Source organism: Coturnix japonica, chromosome 5 (assembly GCF_001577835.2).
Source record: "Coturnix japonica isolate 7356 chromosome 5, Coturnix japonica 2.1, whole genome shotgun sequence".
NCBI classification, from domain to species: Eukaryota; Metazoa; Chordata; class Aves; order Galliformes; family Phasianidae; genus Coturnix; species Coturnix japonica.
The window spans coordinates 19,867,996-19,883,916 of NC_029520.1; the positions used below are offsets into that span (position 1 = coordinate 19,867,996).

The following is a 15,921-nucleotide window of genomic DNA, read 5'->3' on the forward strand; positions in this document are numbered from 1 at the left end:
ACAGCCACTAGAGCACAGTTGTTGGCAAGCTGGATTCCGTGTCATCCACTTCTGCACACGGTATTTTTAATGCCATTGGCCAAAAGCTCAGTGTTGGTAAAGGAACCCTTTTGTCTCTCTGGGAGAGCATCCAGCAGTTCATGGAGGAACAGATCTGACAGTCTAACACTGGAAAATCGACACCTTGTTACCTCATTCCTAACTGGCAGTTCCTTCTTTAACATTATTTTCTGCAAGTGCAGCAACAGCTGAAGGGGGATGGCTGTGCTGGTGGACTGAGGCTGAATATGATCAATGGCAGCAAGGAGTGCCCAAGCACCCGAAGGAAAGATTAATCCTCCAGCTTCTAAATGAGGGAGGAGGTGATTTGCTGAAGAAGGGGTGCCTTTCTGAGCCAAAAGGGTGATACTTTTGTAAAGATATGGCAAGTTTGCACTACATTCCTTGTGTGATGAGCTTCTCAAAGGAAAAGGCACAAAAACACCTCTACTGGGTTTTTATTGCCTGACTATTAAACATATGGGGCTCACATTAAGACAACGGGTCTCCCTCCCAATTGCCCATGTTTGCAAAGAGACATAATAGCTGTTATTTATATTATACTTAAATATTTCTTTGTAAATGAAAGCTTTATGCCTACCCTTGAGCCTGCTCTTACAGCCCCAGACTGCAGCAGCTACAACAAAACTATTACTTCAAATTAACTTGGCGTTCAGCACGCGTTTGTATTACTTCCACAATTTTTATTGTGTTTTTAATTATTACTTTTTCTCACAGTTCATTCATCAATCATATTTACAAGCCCATTGTCGGACCGGCTGCCAGCGGAGTGAAGTTCTCACACATTTCAGCACACAGAAACTGCAAACCAGGGCAGCTCTGCTCGGATCTCTAATATTTCTGAGGAGCCGGAAGGTGCTGACAGCTCATGGTACGCCTGTCCCAGGCAAGTGCAAGTGCCTTGACGTCCATCTATCTGCGGTTACTGCTGAGGGGTACAATTACAGAGCAGATTTACCCTCTGCGAAGGAATCCTCCCTGGAGAGGTTAGAAACGGGGAATAAACAGCACGCTGCAGCTGGGGGTCTGGAAAACAAGCTTCAGAATAATCACCCAAGCAGTCTTTTTAAGAGAGCTTCTGCCACCACTGAGCCTCCCGTGACAGCAGCAGGAGCAGCTCAGGGGTAGCAGACGTGGGCCTCGGTTTTGCTTTGTGCATTGCTGTTCCATACCCTCACTTATTTTTTCCTTCAAGCGTGAACCTCAGGATGGAGGATATTAGGAAAGAATGTTACTCCTTGGGATTTCGGAGGAGGGTGTTTCTCAGGGCTGCAGAAGGAAGCAGCTCCGAGCACCCAAGCCGGCACATTGTCACCGCAGCCCTGCTTGCATCCAAGCCCATTGTCAACCAAAGGAACTTGAAAATTACGGCCATTTATCTACCCCCTTCCTTACCCCCCACCGTGCCTCTCTTGGCAGGGCAGCTAAGCAGTTCGCATTGTTTCAAACTTAATACTTGCAGATGGTTTTATTTAGAATTTGTTTTATTGGTGAGACATGCTTCCTCTGTTGATTAAATTACGCCTACTTTTTGTCAGTCAGCACGCTGCCCCCGGCCTCATGGCAGAGCTGGGGGCAGAGCTCGAGGCACGGCTCGGTGTGGCATTGCCGTCTGATGGGCTGCTTTATGGGGCGGTGGGCTGAAAGCAGCGAAGCTCTGCGAGCACGGAACCTCGCGTTCCCCACGGGACGCGACGACACCGGGGCTCGGGGGCACCCACCGCCCGCCGGGGGCCGCTCAGACTCGGCTCCCCGCGGCTCCCGCAGCCCGGCCCGGCGGCAGGTGCTAGAGGTGGCCGCTGCGGGAGGGCGGCGCGGGGCCAGCGCGGGGCAGCCCCTCCGAGCCGGGCCGGGCCAAGTCCCTGAGCCGCGGGCTCCCCCCGCGCCCTGCCCGGGAGCCGCTTCAGTCCTTAAAAGCCCCCCCCCCCCTCCCGAGCCCCTGCCCGCCCGGGGCGGCTACAGATCGCCGCCGGCTCCGCACGGGACTCGCAGGCTCCGGAGCAGGAGGTGGGAAGCGGGGACGGTCTGGATTTCGCTGGTGTTGTTTTTCTGCTTTGTGCGGGTTTTGTGGCCGTTTTTGTTTTTTTCCCTCCCTCCTCCCGCTTCCCCGCGGGCGCCAGCACCGGGCGGGCAGCTGCAGGAAGGCGGGAGCGCGGCGGCCCCGGGGAGCCCCAGCGGGCCGGGCCGGGCGGGCCGGCGGCGCCTCCCCCCGGTTCGGGGGGTCCCCGGGCTCGGCCCCCGAACGCCCCTCTCTTCCGTTCTCCATGTCATTTCCTGTGCTAATAAGATGGTGGTCACGGCCGGGAGGGAGGGAGCCGCCGCCGCCTCCGCCGAGCCCGGCCCGGCCCCGGGACCCGTCCTCGCCTGCGACTAGCGAGCGGGGCCGGCGGGGCGGCGGGGAGGCAGCGCGCAGCCAGCCGGGCCCCCCCAGGGCGGAGCGGGCCCCCGGACGCCGAGGCGGGCCCCCCGCGCCCGCAGCGCCGAGGTGAGTCAGCCCCGCTGGTAGCCAAGGTGGCCACGAAAATGGCTGCGGAGAACGGGCGGGGGAGGTGGGGGGGAAGGAAGGAGGCGGCGAAGGGGCCGGGCGGCACGAGGGCCCCGCCCGGGGGTCGCGCCGGAGGGCTGCGGGAACGGGGTGCCCGCGGCGCCCCGCCGTCCGGTTGCGCCCCTCTCCCCCTCGCCCTTCCCCGGCGGGAGGCGCCCGGCCCTGCCCCGCCACTCCCCGCCGCTCCGCTCCGCTCCCACCCGCACCGCGGCGGCTGCTGCGCCCGCCCTCCCCCCGCGGCGGAGAGCGGGGCCCGCGAGTGACGGAGCCGGCGGCCAATGGACGGCGGGGGCGGGGCGGGGCGGCGCGGGGCGCTCCCCGGGGGCGCGGGAGCCGGGGCCCGGCTGGGTCGGGCGGAGCGACCCGCGGGTGGGGCTGGAAGTTGTTCGCGGCTCGACTCGGCTCGGCGCGGGGCAGGGGCAGGGCTGGAAGTTTGAGGACCGCTTCCAGCCCCGGTCGTGCGCGTCGGGCGCGGGAGTGCTGCATGCGGCCAGCTCCTGCCGCACGCCCTGGCTGCGTTCTGTGCTTGCGGAAAATCCGTCTGCCCTGTCTTTAACAGCGCGCTTGTTTGCCCGGATCCCGCGCGGTGGGAAGTGGAAAAGTTGACATTGCGCTGCCCGCCCCAACTAGTGTGTTTAGTCGCGTGAAAAACCTGGTCGGAGCCGCGCCGGTGTTTCAAGCACTCTGTTTCAGCTGATAAGTGTTTTTTACATCTCCGTGAACGCTCCATAAGCAGCCGATGTTTGGAGCCACAAGGAAACCCACGTCTCCTCCTCCGCGAGTCCCTGAGGGGATTCCAGCTCTGCTCCCCCTTGCAGATCCCCAGCTGTGTACACACAGCCTTGCTGGTGCCCGTGGGCAAAGCTGTTGGCTTGGCACTGCTTCCTCTTCCCCACAATTAATGTCTTTCTGTAGCACCAGGAAATACAGAGCACGCAAGGCCAGCCCAGGCGTTGCTTTTTGTGCTGCAGGTAGCAAGGCATAGCTTCAGGTGCACTGTGCTGAGCAGCCTGTTTGTTATCCCTGGGACTCAGCTCCCAGCAAGGCCACCTGGGCAAGGTTTCAAACCCCTAAATTTCCCCTTGTGCAATGGCAAGTTCTATAAGCAATGAAAGTGGAAAGGGAAATGACTATTTAAGCTTTCTAAAGCCTTGTGTATAAACCTGACAATAGAAATGCATCCCTGATGAGGACAGTGCATTCTTATTGTTGAGTGCAGATTGTAATCAGAGAGGGAAGTACTGAGATGGTGTGTGTCTGCTCCTTGCAGGGAATGCTGCAATCAGAGATACCGCATCGGGGCAGCCCATCTTGCTGCAGAAGGGCTGTGCTGGCCGAGCAGGCTGGGGCTGGCTGGGCTTGCAGGCAGGGGATTCGAGGTAGAAGCAGGAGATGCTGGAGTTCAACCTGGCACACCAAGTGCAAAGCACAGCACTTTACTGAGCCAGCTTGTGAGGAATTCCTTCTCATTGTGAGCTTTGCTGGTTGCTGGTAGGAATAACTTGCTCTTAAAATGCTTCCTTGGCCACTGGAACATGCCTTCGGTTCGTGGCATCTGAACTACATCTTTGAAGTGGCTGTTGCTGATGTGATGCTGGCGTTGGTGTGAAGGTTTGCATGAAGAAACTAAAAGTTGTTCTGAAGACAAAATGATTGGGGTTTTTGGTTGATAACTGAGTAATAACACTGACATTCAAAGTGAAGAGAGAGGCTGCTAGAGCTTGGTTTGGGGATTCAGGGCTGAGTAACTGAGAGGCAATGACTTGTTCTCTACGGTGAGAAAGTTGGTGGATGTTTCTGACACTTCCTTAGCCTTGAGAATGCATATCTGTGACCTACAAAGAACAAATTTTCATTAGAAAGCCAAAACAAGTGAAGAATTGTCTTTATTCCTCAATTTGGGTTGCAGCTTTCTGCCGTTCTAAGAGATGTGCAGTCAGTTTTCTTCTTTTTGGCCCACACCTGGGTAGGCTGGAAGTGCATCCTTACTGCAGTTTGGAGCTCTCTGAGCACGGGTCCCTCTGTTCCCAGGGCTGAGGTGAGGCAGGGCCATACTGGTGGGGGGCAGCCAGCACGTGCTGCTGCTGAGTGAAGCCTGGGGCTCTTTGAGGAGTCCCTCCTGTCCTTTCTCTGACTTCTGCACTATTTCACGAAGTCAGATGCCTCTTAAGCCTTTGCAGTTATATTTCCTGGTTGGTGCTGTGCTTGTGAGAGGAATAGTCCACATCCCCGGGAGCTGTTGTTCAAAGGGCTCCTCTGCCCACAGCACAGGGAGGCAGCGCTCCAGCCTTTCACGCTCGGAACAGCTTCTCTGTAGTCAGAAGGTAAAAACATTATACGTATAATTTAAGGTTTAAGGTGCAGTCTGCAGGAACTGGCAGCCTCCAGAGAGGGATCAGTAATGCATACTGCAGAGCAGCATTTCAGCGCAATCCCTTGGTCACAAACAGCCATCAATAAGGGGCCCATCAGAAGGGTATTACAAGCAAAGTCATCCCATTTGAGCACACTGACAGACATTTTCATTTCTCTGCCCCCTTCCTTCTCTCCTCCATAGGCTTTGGCTCTTCAGCCAGGGTAGTTCTACATCTATCATTTGCACAGGAAAAGCTAGTTTGTTAGTGGACAAAGCTCACCATGTCTTGTGCATTGGTAGTTGTTTTTCCCCTGAGAAATACATTTTAGGAACTTGCATGATACTAAGAGTTGTTGGTGAAGGAGTTCAGGCTGGTGCAATGTTAGCATAGAGGATCAATTTCAGAAGAGATATAGGTGTCTTGGGCTGAGGCTGATGGAGAATGGATTTCCAGACTTTGGTGCATCTGTCAGAAGCCAGGTCCTATGGTGCTGCAGGAAGGGTTCACCAATGGAGGGACAAAAATAAGCAGTGATAAGGCTGAGCTCCTCTATGCTGCCAGCAGCATCCTGCCTTGCTCCAGGAGCCCACGTGCATGCAGGTCCCAGGTGAGCCCTGCCCAACCCTCCTGAGTGCAAGCTGGAGTGCTGTGGGTGTGTGGCGTGTGCTGGCACCCAGTGACCTCTGTTTTAATATGTATCATATTGAAGGCCAGTAATTGGAGCCAGTGTTGGTCAGGGACATCAGCTGTTTCCAGGCTTGAAACATTGTCCAGTGCATTCCCTCTCAGTACAATGAGGCTTTATTTTGAAAATGTGTTGTATAAACTATGTATTAATAAGCTGGGTGGACTTATATGCAGCCCTGCAACTGGAAAGCTGAACAGATGGGTTGTATGTACCGTCATCCTTGAAGGGCATCCTGATTTTGCCTGGCGTTACCTTTTCTCTCCTGGCACAATGCTCTTTACACTTTTCATTCAGATAACCCTTGGCATCCCCGTGTCGCTGTACTTCAGGGTCTCTGGTAGGTTTTTGTTCCTGTGTTTCTTCCTTCCAAAACTGCTGGAGATGACTTCATGTGGTCTGCTGTTTTCCTTAAATTGGAGACATGTTGTTTGGAAAGACTAACACAGATGTTAAAAATGCCGCAGTTTGCAGGGTCCAGTCTTCTCATCCATCCAGTGGAAATTAATGAAAACACTTGGAAACCATCTGAAGGAAAAACCAGTACTGATGACAAACTTTTGTGAACAATAAAATACATTCTGGAGTTGTCATGTACTCGTCTAGGCATGCAGTGTTTGTTTTTGGGTTTTCTGAGCCCATAATGAGGTCAGTCAGTTTCTGAAGAATAGGAACTTCTTGGTTACTGATTTTTATTATTTTTTTTTTTTTTTAAATTCCCTTTATGATTGCACAGAAAGGTTTCATATGTATGGCATATAGGTAAATGGCTCTGTTCTTCAACAAATCTCTTCTAAGCCAAGCAGAGAAGGACTGTTTGATGGGGTACGGCAGGACCTGGCTTCTTGCAGAGCCTTGCCAGCCAGCACTGCATTGCCATTGCAATGACGGCACCTCCAGAAAGGTGGATCCGCTTACTGCATGCATCCCCTAGATGTGTTGAGAGCTGGCACCAACTAAATCAGATGCTAACGTGCTCCTCAGCTCTGATGGACTTAGCTGTCAGTTCTGTTTCTCTTTAACCATAGTCTCATTCTGCAGTCCGGTGTTGAAATGTTGCCCTTGAGCTCTCTTGAGGTAGTCAGTGAATTTTTGTAGCCTCCTTGACTTGCATGCACAAAGTCACTGCAGTGTGCTCCCTCTTCTTCTTGGCCTGGAATTGAACGACTTCTTCTGTGCTTCCACTAAACCAGCGTTTTAGAAATGCCTTCAGTGTAAAGGATTAGCTGTTTCTGTGCAACCCAACACCTTTACGTCGAAGACGCACTTGATGGGGGTGTTGAAGGGGTGGACCAGAGGTACTTAGCCCCTACTGGAAAGTTTTTTGCTGCATTAGGATGTGTGGGGGCTGAACACCCCTCTCTGTATGGAAGGGAATGTGCGGATCGAGTGATGGTGGTGGTGAATTCAGCACACGGATATCTGATTTCTTGGCAGATCTGACACTGGGAGTATCTGGACTGCTGCCTGCACCAAGGAAAGGGGTCGGGGTGACCCATGCTTGGCCAGTGCTTGTCCAAGCCGTGTAATATGAGCCCCTAACCTGCAGACAGATTTACCAGCCCTGAATAATGTCTGTTGTGCTGTGAGATCTTATCTCCCTAATAGCCTGCGAGAGGGTACAAACGAGAAGAAATAAATATGGCTCTTGCTTTTGCTTTCCCTGCCTTTGTAGAACAGTTGATTTGCTCTCATTCTGCCTGCTGTGTTCCTTAGTGCTTTTCAGAGGCTGAGCTAGTTTGTTGGAATTTTAGGAACAGTTGAAAGTATGATTTACTCTGACTTTTACATTTTCCACCCACATAACTTGGGGTGTAGGAGGAGGAAGGTAGAATCTGTAGGAAGAAAGGAGCCACTTGCTGTGTCCTGTAACTCAGGTGGTGCAAAAGTCCGATGACAGACACAGAGGAGCTACTGTGTGATGTCGTTCAACAGAAATGAACAGGTACCAACTGAACAAACAATACCAAGTTTCTGTGTTGTTGCATCTGTACCCATAGGTCCCAGAGAATGGCCATTCTCATTGCAGTCAGGACTGCTTGCCTAGAAGGGTTGACGTGCTCTGCTGCAGAGGCTTTGACAGCTGATACCTGAAGCCTGAAGTTGGGGTGCTGGGATGGGGCCAGCCTGAAAGCCCTGGGGCCTGATGGGAGGCTGAGGGTGTCTCACCTGCCTTCAGGTTATTTAACTGAGGGTGTGTTTTGTAGGTAATGCCAGCTGCTCAAAAAACCCAATATCATGTGGCCATATTAAAGATGAAATTGTGGTTTGTGCTTTCATGTGACAAAATTCGGAAGCAGTTTCTTTAAAATCAGTAGTCTATACAAAGACAGAGCTGTTGTTGGTATCGCTGCTGTGTCTGTTCCTGGCTTTGTGCAGGGAAAGGGCACTCTGGTGAAGCGCGCTGAACTTTTGGACTTGGTCGGGCGGTTTGAATTTCGTGCATTGCTTGGCCACGTGTGTGCAAGCCTTTCTGTGCTGCCTGTCTGCCCCATCCACCACCACAAAACATTCACCAGCAGGAGGAAAAAAAAGAAAAAGCAGTACTGCAGGTAGCAGGGGAAAAAGAAACCCTTGAACTAAAAGTGTTGAGTGAAGGTCTGTGTGACTGTAAGGTGCATACACTCTACAGAGGGGATAGTTCAGACACTAAGGAAATATATGTGAGGCTGATCGCTGGCCTGATGCCAGCCACTGAAGGGCACCGGAGGCTAAAATGCCAGGCAGTGCTGGTAGTGCTGGCACTTCAGCCCGTGACGGTTGGGTTGCACGAATTATCTCTCTGCCTTCCAGCTAATTTTATCCTGTTGATTTTTCATGAATCATTTCCCATCTCTGTGGGTTAGAAATTAAAGTGGAAGTATGCTAGCCAGAATAGCCACATCTGCTATTTAGAAAGCAGCGTCTGGGGTTTGCTTCCTGCCCGCCCCCACACCTTCCCTTCCCTTTCCCTGTTTACCTCCACCAATGTTAAATGCATTGAGGCCAGTGTTAGCTGGCCCATGTAGGGCATGGGCTAGCTGGAGCAGCTGGCCTCCAGTGGGGCCCCAGGCTGGCAGGGCCTGGCAGAGTGGCTTAGGTTTCCTCTGTGTGCCTTGTGGAATGTTATGGACCTCTTCTAAGGGTCTATTCCCTCTCCCAGCCTAGAGCTGTGGCCTCACTTCAAACTTCCTATCTTTCCGCAGGCAAGAATAGTAGAAGATATCTGAGCACGTTCCTCTGAAGCAAAGAAAGTACTAGATTAATGAGAGGGTCTTTGGAGCTTGTTGATGTTCATTTTTTGTCTCTCTTCACATATCACAGAAAGTCCAAGAGGCTGAAAGAGTGATCTTGTTGAGACAGTCCTGAAAATAGCCACGTGGATGGGCAAGGAAATGATGGCTTGGATGGTATGCCATCGGGCCAGGGTAAGCGTAGAGCGATATGTGCTTGAGACTCAGTGTTATGGAAAGTGTTTTATACTCCTCAAACGGAATTTTGTTCTTTATGAAGCTTACTGTTGGTTTAAAGAAATTTACGTGGATGTGATATACTTAGATTTTACATAAGGCAGTTAACTCAGTGCATGAAAACCCAAGTAATAGCTAACGTTGGAGTAAGCCAGTGAAATACAAGTGGCTTAGGAGCTAAAGGTAGTGACTGATAGGGAGTCAGCATCCAATATGTAAACTGAAGTGGCAGTATAAACAGTGAGGAGGGTGAAGGATGCTCTGAGGATGCTTTGAGCTAAAGGACAGAATTAGAGTGCAAATAAATCAGCTGTGTGTGGATTAAGATGAGTGTAGAAAGTGGTTTTTCACCTCTGAAAGATCAAGTCTCTGGCATTGCCGTGCTAGATGAGGGGAGCATATAATCGAGCTATTTTAAGCTGGGGCTTGATCACTACAGAAGAGTCTCTGCATTATGATATGCAGAGCTGCATTTTTAAAGAAGTAGGCTTGGTGACCCTTTCCCTTCAAATGAGGGCAAGAGAGAAGCCAGTTCTGTTTGACACCTATTCCATGATGTAGAAGAAAGTGTGACTCACCACTGGTGAAATGTGTAGCTGAAATATGTTTGGTGATCTGGAACTATTTACAGGGGCAGAACAGCTATGCAATTAGTTTTGGTAGGTGGCCTTGCTGAGATAACTCCACTTGTCTGTTTGAAAATGGTTTTATGAACTTGGAGAGGGGTGACCTGAACCTGATCTGTGAATCTGTCACTTACAAGAATGGGTCAGAACGGGCAGGCAGCTCACCAAAGCTTTCTGTACCAGGTTCTAGCAGAAAAAGACTGCCATGAGTGTGGACATGCTGATAGGGATGTAATAATGAGTAGGGTCAAGGAGAAGGTTTTATGTCTGTAGTCTTCCTGTTTATTTCAGATTCAGCCTTACATCAGTGTGGCTTTCTGATGCCAGCATCTTAAAATAATGTAGGGCAAATTGGAACAGTGACACAGAAGATCACCTTGCTGGAAAGCTGCGAAGGTTCTGAACAGGGATATATCCAAGGCTCAGTTCTGTATGTTTTTGTTCAACACCACTATCACCATCAAAACACCTTTAAGTAGTGCCTTAAGGAACAACACTTATGTCTGTCACTTGATGGAGTTCTTGTTCTGCCCTCGGGTAGAAAAATGCTGGTGGAATGGCATCTTGTTTTAGTACTGAATTTTTGTTCCTGTTTAACTTCGTGCATGTAGGTGTGTATTTATGTTGGGGAAGCCAAAGGCAAAGGAGTGCAACTGGCAGTCCTGACCAAAGATGGTGAGGTTTCTTACAGCCATTAACTCCAAAAGTAATTCTGTCCATTTGCTTAAAGCAGCCCCTTGTTTCACTGAGTGCTTCAGTCAATTCCAGAAGGCTGCAGGGCACTTTAAAATAACTGCTGACTGGTGCCCAAAACTAAAGAGATTCATGCATAACTTGTCAGCGACAGCAATTAGCAATTGAAATGAAATGCTCTTGGCTTCACTTCCCCTTCCTTGCTAGACTGGGAGATTTTTGTATAGGCTTTATAGGCTAAAGGTAAGGGCATGTGACTTGCAAGGGATCAGTCAGGTTGACCTAATTCTCTCTTCTGCCTTTAAACTATGAATCTGGGCGATCTGTGCTGAGATCCAAATACCAAAAATGATAAGTTTCCAGTTTAAGAGAATTGTTTTCAATGTCTTTTAAAAACCGCAAGTCTCTTGCAAATTCTTCCAGTTGCAGTAGCAGCTGTCTTTGCTCCACAGCACACTGAGCTGTTTCAGAGGCTTGGTTTGCATGGGAGCTTTACTTCGTCAAGCATCCTGCTGTGCAAATATATCCTTACTCAACACTTAATGTATAGAAATTGCACCAAGTCATCCAGTTTGCAGAGCCTTCTGTTGATCCATAATGCTTCGTGCTCCTGGATCAGCAGAGGGCAAATGCTGTGGACTGACTGGAATATAGAATTTGATGTCAAATCCTTTAAATTCAGCAGTGTGTTTTCCACCTTGACTAGAAGTCACCATGAGTTCAATAAGACAAACTAATTTATCCTAATTTGGGGATTAGCTCAGAAGTACTTTTCTGTCTTCCTCCTCTGAAACAGGTCTATCCTGAGGAAGATGGTGACAGGTTTCAATGGTGTGTTTTGCTAACAGACCATGGAAAAACAAGAGTGATAAATTATCTTGCATCTATTTGAAACAAATGAAGGAGATAGAAATTTCCATGTTCTTTGGCTTCCTGCAATGGGAACGACACTGGGAAATCGATGTCATGGCACCCAAATGCTGTTATCTCATTTGCTGGTCTTGAGCTGGTCATTGAAACCTCTGACAACTCACAGCATTCCCTGCTGTAAAACAGATTAAGTCCCATGGTTTTAAAGGTTGTTCTCAAAACTTCTTCAGAAAACTCTAGCAAAATTGGTGGTGCTTCCAGTATTCTTGTAGTCCTTGTCTTATTCTGTGTTTTGACAATTCAAAACTGAAAGAAAATGTCTTATGCTTTTGTTGAGTTCACGGCTACTGATTGTAGTGGAATAATTGGTAACGATTAAGCCATGTCCTGTTTGCAGGCCACACTGCTCAAGTCCAGCATTGCCTGTGCCCTGTAATTTGTATTAGTGAAGTTTGAATTTGTGAGTGCCCCAGCCTACATCCCACCACACAAGGATGCATTCAGCCGTGCTTTGCAGCTGTTATGGAAGAGCCCAGTACTCATCAGCTGACATTGTAGCAAGCAGGGGGCAGGCCACTAGTGTGTCACTGTTTGGGACGCAGGGCAGCTTCACCCAGAGGAGCATTGTACTTTGACAGAGGGATGTTAAGCCAAGGCATCATAGTGCAGGGTTAGGCTCTCTGTGGAAGGTCCTCTTCCGAACAGTCTGCTTCTCACAGTTACTCAGTGGGATCTCCTGAGGTGTGTTGGCGGTGCCATGGGCTGTATGGCCAGCTGATACTTTATTAAGTGGCCTGAAAGGGTTGGCATGGCCAAGGACCTCGGTAAGTGAGTGCATCTTGAGGAAAACTGTCTCCACAGGTTGTTGGTGGCTGTTGGGGGGCAGCTCAGAGCCTTGAATGTGGCGCTTTATTCCCCGCCTTGGCTTATCAGTAGCTGAGTGTTCTGGATTACTATTTCTGGTAATAATATGCAACTAGAGAAAAAAGTGTGAAATAAAGTTCATCTTAATGCATGGGCCTGCACTTTGAAATATTATACAAGCTGTGCAAAATGTTAGAAGAAGAGGCAATGACCTCTAGAAGGCCGGCAGTGAGAAATAGAAGGAATGAGCTGTGCAGTGAGGAGGGGATGGATTCCTATATGGCTATTTCACATGCAAGAATGTCCAAATCTGGGAAACGTGCCAGTAAAATGTAAAATTAAAGCTCTGTTTTGGAGCCTGATCCAGGCAGATAAGAGTCTGTGGCTGTTAACTAATAACTACAAGAGGGGCAGTGATAAAGACGGCATTCTTGAGGACAGGAATTTACAGGTTTGTTCATGCCAGAACCCATTTGGATTTTTTTTCTTTCTTTTTTTTTTTTTTTTCCACGCATTTCACATCTCAGATGGGCTGGTGTTTACTGTTTCCTTTATTGTTGGGGAGATGATAATGCCCAGGCAGATCTTTAAGTGTGTTGTGTAACAATGTTACAGGTTGTTGTTTACTTAGTAATAAGAATGGGAGAGGCAGTGTGACACTGTAGGTGCGTTACAACATTACAGGCTGTTGTATACTTTGTAATGAGAATGGGAGACTGTGTGGCACTGTCTGCGCCCATTGGGATTTGCAGCAGCCACGCTGGTGTCCGGGGCCTTCAGATGGTTGTTGTGCCTCCTACCATGATTGCCTTTCTTGTCCAGAGGAGCTGCTGTTGTGTGCAGACAGCACCTGAATCCTCACAGCATCCCTCTGACTTAGGGACTGACTTCCCTAACACACTGCTGGGACGTTGCAGTAGGCTGTGTGCATGCTGGCATCGGGAGGGCTGAGTGTCTTGGTAGCTGCAGGGACATGTGTGTCCTGGGAATGCCTTCAGCAGCTAACCAAAGCAGTCCACTCTGCTTGTGCTTACATGCTGCTTCTCTGTTATCTGAAGTCTCCAAAGGAACTTCATCTTTAAGTATAAAAACATAGCTAAAAAATAAATAATCAGTGCTCAAATAATGAAGTACAGGAAGGATGTGAAATGTGTGGAGTGTGCCTTAGAAACTTGTAGTTGTGGAAAACTAGGGGGAAAGGGCAAGCAAGAAGAAACAGTGGGCAGTAAAATTAAGAAAAATTAACAACAGTTTTACATGCACCAGGAACTAGAAGAGTCCTAAATGCAGGGTCGTCTACAGGCACCTGGAACTGAAGAAATGGGGAATATTTTTTCCCTCGAGGAATAGTATTGTCATCCGATTAAGTCAGCCAGTTACAGCAGCAGTGCAGTGCTCTCTGTTGTAACAGTAGCTTGGGAAATAACTAAACAACAGCTACTAAAGCAGAACATTTTTAAGTTATCTGTTTTGTCTAGCTTGAATTAAGAGATGTTAAAATGCTGGCTGAGCAGCTCTCTGTGGGCCAGAAATACTGAAAACATTTTCTTTTAAATATATATATTCATAATGAGTTAGACTGAAAAAAATGTTCTGTGCGAGCGATGAAGTCATAAATAGGTAAGCTAATACTAAGTTTACTCTGGCCAAACTGGGATATTAGGTTACCTTCTATCTGATGCGGGCTTCCTGTTGTTGGAGTGAGGCACCTGTAAAACAATATAATAATGCTAGGGATTTGGTTTGGTTGAAGGGCACATCAATTATAATGCTTTATCTGTACAGAAAATAAGTATTTTCAGATGTAGTGGGATTTTTTTTTTTTAATTTATTTTTTGGTGACATTGCTGTGGTTTGGATTGATAAAGGTAAACATGTTGGTATGCCTTAAGTCTTTAGTGCATGGGAATTGTACCACAATAAGCAGCCAGGATGATGTAATGTGTCACACTGCATGAGTGAAAACCTGACCAAATGAAAGGTTGCAGGATGACAATGAGAACCACGCTTGTCCAGGTGTATCTCTATCAGTGACTACTAGGATTCATTTATCAACAAGTTTATCAGTGTCCTGGAGAAAAACACAGAGTTAATTTTGATGATCTTTGTGGTCAACACAAAGTCTGGGAGAATCACAGGTGATGAAAACAAACAAGTTAGCAACAGGCCTGGGATCTTACATTTGCTGGATAAGAAAACAGCAGGCTAGGTGAACCTATGTTTAGTGGGACACCCAGGAAAGGGGTTGTTGCCTGGCAGCTTTGCAGGATCAAGGACTCCTGGAGCTGTGAGGTGTTTTGCCAGATATAAAATCCCAGCTGTGCACAATGGTCAGAAAGTAAATGCAGAACTTGGATGCAAATGTGTAGATCTTGATCAGGGGGTGGTGTCTCAGTGCAAGGTACTGCTTCAGCCTGTGCAGGAACATGGCTGTCAGGAATGTAACTGATAAGTTGGAGTGACTTCAGGGAGGACCATGAGAATGAAGGGCTGGGAAGTATGCTGTACAGTGGAATGGGAACCTGCGTTTATGAAACCAAGACTAGATATTTTATTTCTTTTTTCCTCCTGCTCATCTTGGAGGTGTGCTGTAGTTGAACCAGGAACTGTCTCCAGGAAGTGCCCCAGCCTGCGTTGCACAGGAGGTCAGCCTGCACAGCCCTGGTGTCCCTCTTGCTTCATAAAGCAGGAATCCCTCAAGGAAGAGGAAGCCATTGTCTGCTCACAGGGACATATGTCTGCAGCTCTTCCTACTGAAGAGCCTTGGGCTTTGTGAGCATTTAAGTTCCAGATGCCCTGTCCTCCAAGCTTTTATTTCGGCAGCATTCTCTGCAGATTGTCTGCACCACTGCCAGCATATTCCTCTCCTGTGCCAGCACAGGCCCCACAGCTACCAGCTGTGGGGCAGCATCCATTTCTTTTTGTTCTTTAAGCAGCACCCCACACACATACATGCAGCTGCTGCCCTTTTTTTTTCTCCTGAGCTGCTTTTCTGCAGACTTCTCAGGAAGTTTGTTGCTTCTCTTAGAGGAAAGCCAGTAGCCTCTGCATGTAGCTCCAGTAGAGACAGGACCAGAAGGCTTTGTTCTTGCTCTGGGGAACGCAGGTGAGGGGCTTACCCTTCTGAAATGCTGAGACACCCCACCACTTTTCCTCTGACTGTGTATAGTAATTTGAAAAGAAAATGTTATCTTGTGTTGGACATCATGAAACACAGTCTCTTAAAGCGTGCATGTTTGTATCTATTTGCTTGCACTTACCTTGAGGCTCTGCTTTCAGAGTGCTGTATGAACATTAACTGGTGCTTCCTAAGTATGCATGTGATAAAGGTCTTTCAGACAGTGGGTTGGCATGTGAGAAGTTGGGCTGGAAAAATTAATCATTTATTCCCCTAGCACAAAGAAGGGCTGCAAAGGCTGGGAGTAGACTTCCTTCTTCTTGTAAACAGTGTGCAAGTGCAAACCAGATTTCCACAGTACTCAGTCCTCCACAAGCGTGTGCAGCATAAGAGAATTCCTATCTTCAAGGATTTGTGGCCTGTGAACATGATTTTTAAGGGTATCCAGTCAAGTCATAATGAAGATGAGCTCTTCCACTGATTTTCTTGACAGAAGCTGGCAGCTCAGCTGCTGCAGCCTCTCTTTCAGGTGCTGTGAATGTGCAGCAAAAGGGGAAAAAGGGGGTCATGGGGTCTGGGGAGCAGCTGCAAAGCTGTTCAATTTGGTATTAGGCCTCAGAACAGCCAGCTTATGTGCTTTGGATAAGATCTTAA

The 15,921-nt window shown here is 48.7% G+C and overlaps 1 protein-coding gene across 3 annotated transcripts in view; it reads left to right on the forward strand.

Annotated features, from left to right (window-relative positions):
- Positions 1-1,974: 1,974 nt before the first annotated feature.
- PRDM11 (PR/SET domain 11) overlaps positions 1,975-15,921 on the forward strand; it is a 45,595-nt gene continuing 31,648 nt past the window's right edge. For 2 of the 3 annotated variants that reach the window (XM_015864485.2, XM_032445181.1), the window contains exon 1: positions 2,440-2,545. The gene's annotated coding sequence lies outside the window, so the exon portion shown is untranslated. Of the gene's footprint in view, positions 2,068-2,439; positions 2,546-15,921 lie in introns of those variants that run through there. The other variant, XM_015864486.2, reaches the window with a different exon arrangement.